Source organism: Oryctolagus cuniculus, chromosome 3, assembly GCF_051225735.1.
Source record: "Oryctolagus cuniculus isolate XC-2025 breed Fujian yellow rabbit chromosome 3, ASM5122573v1, whole genome shotgun sequence".
NCBI lineage: Eukaryota > Metazoa > Chordata > Mammalia > Lagomorpha > Leporidae > Oryctolagus > Oryctolagus cuniculus.
This window is the reverse complement of record NC_142869.1, coordinates 20,875,093-20,881,481: the sequence shown is the minus strand read 5'-3', so window position 1 is coordinate 20,881,481 and position 6,389 is coordinate 20,875,093. Positions and strand designations below refer to the sequence as shown.

At 49.0% G+C, this 6,389-nt stretch overlaps 1 protein-coding gene across 1 annotated transcript in view; it reads left to right on the top strand.

Annotated features, from left to right (window-relative positions):
• Nucleotides 1-3,500: 3,500 nt before the first annotated feature.
• Nucleotides 3,501-6,389, top strand: part of PLCD4 (phospholipase C delta 4) — a 27,971-nt gene continuing 25,082 nt past the window's right edge. The window contains exon 1 of the mRNA XM_089329860.1: nucleotides 3,501-4,609. The gene's annotated coding sequence lies outside the window, so the exon portion shown is untranslated. The remainder of the gene's footprint in view (nucleotides 4,610-6,389) is intronic.

Sequence of the window (6,389 nt, the reverse complement as noted above, 5' to 3'; positions counted from 1 at the left end):
TTGGAAGTTGTAGAACCCAGCCGCTAAAACCTGGCAAGAACATCACCAGGAAGAAACACCATTTTCTTCCATGAAATCATGGAAATTCCCAGACAAAATAAGCACAAGATTGATTCATGAGAACCAGTCAATGCATTTCACATAAAAGTCACACAGCTTAGATATTTTTAAAAGAAAGAAGATCAGGAATAAAACATTCTTAATATGATCTAAAAATATGAACATAAACCCTACAGTAAACCTCCCAAATATTGGAGTCATTCTTAAAATGAGGACTGAGACAGGATGTTCATTATCACCTCCACTTACAGGTGGCCAGGGTGATCGAAACAAAAGTTACAAAGGGGAAAACTTGCTGACAACATAGTCTGTCTACATAGATGAGCCAAAAGAACCTACTCTTAGAATTATTGAGTGAATTTAGCAAGGTCACAGAATAAAGAGTAAAAATTTAAAAATTACATGTTTATCCAATATATAAAATAGCATAAGAAATCAGGGACTAGAAACCTGAAAAGGTGTGCAGAACAAAACCTTTATATTGAAAAACGTTTTTGAGAGACATAAATGGAGGGATACTATCTTCGTGGGTCTTACCTTCTTGTTCTCTGGGGGTTTTTTAATGCTTCCTTGTTGCCTACCTCCTCTTAATAAGTTAGGTAGCGTAACTGGGACTCTCTTAATTTTTGCTAGATTAGAAGAATGGCTATGTACTATCTGATCTTTTTATTTTCACTTTGCTTGAGAGACAGATCTCCATGCCAATTTACTCCCCAAATGCTCACAACAGGGCTGGGCCGGGCCAAAGCCAGGAGCGCAAAACTCAATCCAGGTCTCCTACATGGGTGGCAAGGATTCAGGTACGTGAGCTGTGACTGCTGCCTCACAGGATACACACTGGCAAGAAGCTGAGTTGGAAGCATAGCAGGAACTTGAACCAGGCACTTTGATATACGATGTTCCAGAGTCCCAAGTGGCTTTTAACCTCAGAGCCAGACACTGTCTGCCCGTCTTAGCTCTTGGTGTTAAATATCCTGCCTTAATTGTACATGTGGCCTCATATTCATGAATTTTTAGAAAAATACTTATTTGAAAGGCTGCCAGAGGGAGAGGAAGAGACAGTGCTACTTACTGATTCCCTGAATGATCAGAATAGCCAGGTGTGGGCCAGGTTCAACTCCATCCTGATCTTCCACTTGGGCAGCAGGCTCCCAGGTGTTGGAGCCATTCTCTGCTGTCTTCAGGGCTTTAGTAGGGAACTGTGCTAGAAATGGAGCAGCAGGGCCGGCGCTGTGGGCCAGTGGGCTGAAGCTCCAGCCTGCAGCACCGGCATGCTATGTGGATGCTGGTTCTAGTCCTGGCTGCTCTGCTTCTAATCCAGTTCCTTGCTAACCTGCCTGGGAAAGCAGCGTAGGATGGCGCAAGTCCTCAGGCCCCTGCACCCATGTGGGAGCTATGGATCAGTTCAGCTGTGGCTGTTGCAGTCTCTTGGGAAGTGAATCAGCAGGTGGAAGACCTCTCTCTACCTCTCTGTAACCCTGTCTTTCAAATACCTAAAATCTTTTAAGAGAAAAAGGAGCATCTGAGACTTGAACTGGCATTCCTTATAAGGGGTGCTGAGATTGCAGTTGGTGACTTAGCCTGCTGCACCACAGACCTGCCCCTTCATACTCAAGATTTTTAAATAGAATCCAATATTGAGTTGCCTTCTTGACCATCAGGAAGATGAGCATTATTTCAGAAATTGGAGTCGTTGACTGAAGAGGTTGGGGAACTGGTCTCAGGTTTCTCAGCCTGACCATCTCAAGAAGCAGAGACTTCAGTGCAATGGCCTTGGCCCTGGGCGGCAGGAGGAGTGCTGGGTTTAGGTCTCCCACTTTGCTAGCTGCCGCTTCGTTTCAGTGTGGGGCTTCTAGACTATCTGGGCACAGTTCCCAGAAAGTCGTTCTGCTGCTGCTGCCCTGATCCGGTTTCTGAATCTCTTAATAATAGACAACAGTGGGGGAAGGGCCAGGATTGGGACAGAAATAGGAATTACCAAACCACACGGACAGTTCCTGTGCCTGGGGCCCTGTCTGTGCCTTCCCTGAATCTAATCGGAGTTCTGCAAGCCTTCTAAGGACGCGCCTTCTAAGCGCTCTTTGGGGCTTGTTAAGGTCGCCAAGTCCCTGCCCCCAAACTCAGAATACATGGGCCAGGGAACACTGATGTGTTTATGAGAACAGTGAAGCAGAATATTTGAGATCTGGACTCTCCCAGAAACTCCAGGATGAGTGATAATACCCCTTAGAGATCACCCAGAAGGGAAGCATTGGCTGGTGCAAATAGTGACCTGAAAACAGGCAAATGATATACAATCATGGAGTGCAGAAGAGGAGTGGAATTTGGTCGACCTGGAGAAAATGGGGAGATGCTGATGTTGGGAAAATGGGAGAACAAGACAAGCATGTGAGATGGCGTCGAAATCAAATTTGAAATTGGCACAGTTTACTCTTCGATGCGCCTTAATCTCCCTGTTCCCCGTGAGTGGCCTTCCTTTCAAGGCTCCCCACCCCTTGTACTTGTTTTCCGCTGTCAGAACCTGCTCTCAGGGTATGCTCAGTGCAGACTAGGTAGAAATGATTTAAAACCATTAAGGCCTCAAGAATTACCAGTTGGAAAAATGTGAAACCCTTTTATTATAAAATACAACAGATACAGAAGCCTACATAAAGAGAAGATGTAGCCTTTCATGGCCACTCAGACTCAAAAAAGAAAGCATGCAACTTAGTTTTTGTGAAGACCCTGTTAGCCCTCAGGACTAGAAACAACATGGCTAGCCACTCCAGAAGCAAGCTGCGTGCCCCAGCCCATCACAACTTCCTGTTACCGGAAATAACCACCCATCCAGATTTTTATGGTCATCACTTAGAAGGGGTTTATTTTAATGGAACAAAAGATTTAGCTGTAAGTAATCACTAATGGTGAAACACTGGGTCATTGAGGGGGCATTTGGAGGAGCTGGTAGAGGCAGCCAGATCTCTACACTTAAATCATGCAGTTTCACACAGTTGGTTGCCTCTGCCTAGGGTTAAGGTACACCTCACTGGAAAAGGATCCCACAGAAGACCAAGTACAGGATTGTGCCCTGTGCCCTCAGCTGTCTTACTCGTCCCGATGCAGAAAGAGCCATATCCTACAGTCTTCCCAAAGCAGAACAAGAGTAAGGTCCGCCTCACAGTGTGTGGGAGTTGTGAGCAGCCGGCCGTCTGCTGCAGTGCCCACCAGTGAGCCCAGGACTTTGCCTGAATTTGAGGGGCTCAGATCCTCACTGTGAGGGAGAGTCTAATAAAGCCTTTCCCAGTCCCTAATCCCTCTCCCCATTTGGTCCCCTTTGCTCAGTCTTCGCTTCCGTCTCAGCTGTCTGTTTTCCCGGTAGGCAGCACATGACCTGTGTAGCCAAGCGAGTGTCTTTCCAGCCTGTTGGTGCTGCTCTGTGCTGCAGACTCTCACACTAGGAGTCTGCTTCATCTCTCCACGCCTTTGTAAACATGCACGTATGTCCTAGCCCTGAGGAAGCGCTTGTCAAGAGAATGCATGTGAAGAAAGAGCAGGGCAAGCACTTGGCTTCGCAGCTCTGCCACCGGTTGGGATGCCCGTGTCCCACATCAGAGTGCCTGGGTTTGATACCTGTTTCCAGTTCCTGAGCCCACGTTCCTGCTCATGCAAACACCAGGAGACATGGGTGATGGTTCGAGTAGTTTGGGTCCATGCCACCAACAAGGGCAACCCGGCATGAGTTTCCAGCTCCTGGCTTCAGCCAAGCCCACCCTGGCCGTTGCAAGCATTTAGGGAGAGAACCAGCAGATGAGAGGTCTCTCTCTGTCTTGCTCTTGCTATCTCAAAAATTTTTACAAAAAGAAATGACTTGTTTCACACATTCACACATGCTTTCCTTCACTATTTAGCGAGTGCCTAAAATAGATAGCACTGGTCCCGCTACACCTTCAGGTCATCATTTCCTCTCCTCCCTTTCTCCCCATCTTCCCGCTTTGCCATCCTTTCATTCGTCCTTCCACTGTGTCACAGAGCTAGGCTCCGAGGCGGAGACCCAGGAGCAAGCCGGTGGAAATAGACACTGTGGAAAGGAGCCAGCTAAAATGAGGGCAGAGACAGCTACCGCGTGCAGAGCCTGAGCAGAGTGAGAAGCAGTGATTCCAGCAGTTCTGCTACTCAAGACACTGCGGGATTGGGGTCATCGAAGGGGGGACCGCCAAGAGGAAGGGCAGCCTGGATGCATGCTGGCCAACCCGTCAAGACATTCTGTCTCCCTAATCCTCTGCTCACCCCACCCCACCCCCTGCCTCCCACTGACCAGTGTCCTGGGCCTTTAAGAGTTGGATGGGCTGGACTGAGGAGAGCGCTCACACTTCTCCCCACCCTAGCTCTTGCCTTCGCTCTAACTGCCAGTCAGCAGCACACTGCAGGGGAAGGGGAGAGAAGCAGGCGACTGCACAGGAGAAAAGGCACACAGGAACCAGGCTGGGCTTCCTCACCCCGCAGCGGACAGCACCGCAGAGCTCACTCAGGAGGCCTGGCTCTCACACACGGGACTGCTCACCTGCCCACGGTAAGGGTCTGGAGGCTCTCACCAGCCTCCGCTCCGGACTCTGTCCTGCCTGAGTCTCTGACTGCCCTCCACATGCTTCTCTATCCTGATAAGACTGCAGCCTGCACTCCCTCTCCACCCCAGTAGCTCTCCAGGGCCCCTGCCTCTTCCTGGCACTCCCCAGCTTATCCTCCCGAACTCAGTGTTCCTCCTGGCTGTGTCAATCACCGCTTAATATGAGGAGCCTCTTAGCTCTCTGGGGCCAGGAGAGCTGTCCCTAGCCACTTCTCAGAGCTGAGTCTATTCCAGTGAGGGAAGAGGAAGAATTGAAATAGCCAATTGAAAAAGCTTTAGCATAGATTCATTAACAGGTGGTTAAGGGTTACCAAGTGAGGGCTGGCCAAGACCCATGGGTCTTAGAAAGAGCCAGGATTTGAATTTTTGCCTAGTCCTTTGCCTGCTCAATGAACCAGAGAAGTTTCTTTGTGCACCAGAGTGCACAGCTGGGAAGAGCACCTGCCTCCAGTCCCGACTGCCATTAATTAGCCCTGGGACTTTGGACCACAACTTTCCGGACTGTGATAGGAGAGAGTTTAGGGTTTTGCAGACTTACCTGTGTACCGGGTATGCTTGTTGAAAATAAATATTTTTGAATCCCGTCTGATCTGGTAGATTCCAGAAGAGGCCGAGGAATCCTTATTGTTAAGACACTCTCCAGGGGTCATTGAAGTTGCCAGGAACTTCTGGACTAGGTGCACTAAACAGAAGAGCCTCCAAACTGACGTTCTGGGAGCTGTGACCTGACACCAGAGCCATTCTGTCCTTTTATATGAGCCAGGTTAGCTATAATCCTTCTCTGAAGCCAGGGAGCAGGTAAAATCATTCTCTCCCTCCTTGCCCTTGCCCTTCAAAGCGCCCTGGGACGTCATTGGTGCCATTGGCAATTCTGGTGAAGTCCATCTCTGGTTGACATGAAGTCTGTTGGAAGTTGAAAGCCAAATCCTGCTTTGTAGCCATGGGTCACTTCCCACCTTATTTTGTGTCTCTTTTTCCCATCTATATTTAGAGGAAATTGTAGTCTCAAAGATCTCCAAATATGTATCTAGGAGTTAATTTTTAAGACCCTATCTCTTAGTCCTCATCCTCTGTGTCCTTGCCAGTAACCCCCACCTCCCCAACCCTTTGGTTCTTCTCTCCCCACCACGACTGCATCAGCTGTGACCATCAGCCCCATCCTACACCAGAGCGATCACCTAGGTTCCAGCTTGAATTCTCTGGGCAGTTTGTTTAGTCTGTTTCCTAGGATACAGGGCAAAGTGAGGCTGAGCAGAGGGACACGGTACTGAGCATCCAAACCCAAGTGGCCTCCCTCCTGCAGCAGAGTCTCCAAACCATCAAAGGGCATGTGAATCAGAACTGCTGGGAATTAGTGAAGATGAAAGAGGGAAGCCACAGGAGGAGGTGACGAGGCCAAGGGACAAGGAGAAGAAAGAGAAGAGGAGAGCCAAGAGAGGTTGATCTGAGAGAAGGGGAGACAGAGGAACTCAGGAGAGAGAAAAGTGAGCTGGGAAGGAAGGAGAAGGATTAGGTCAGGCATGGGTTGGGGAAGGGGAGAAGAGAAAGAAAAGAAAGGCTGCCTGGTGGGATTGAGGATGATCAGAAACCTAGCCTGGAGTCAACCAGCTCCCTGGGGAAGGCCCTTAAAGGGGCAGAGTCTTCTGAAATCTCTGCACCGGTTGCATGGAGACCTAGGTTCTAGTTCTAGTTCTGGCACTCACTACGTGACTCTTGGCAGTCCAGT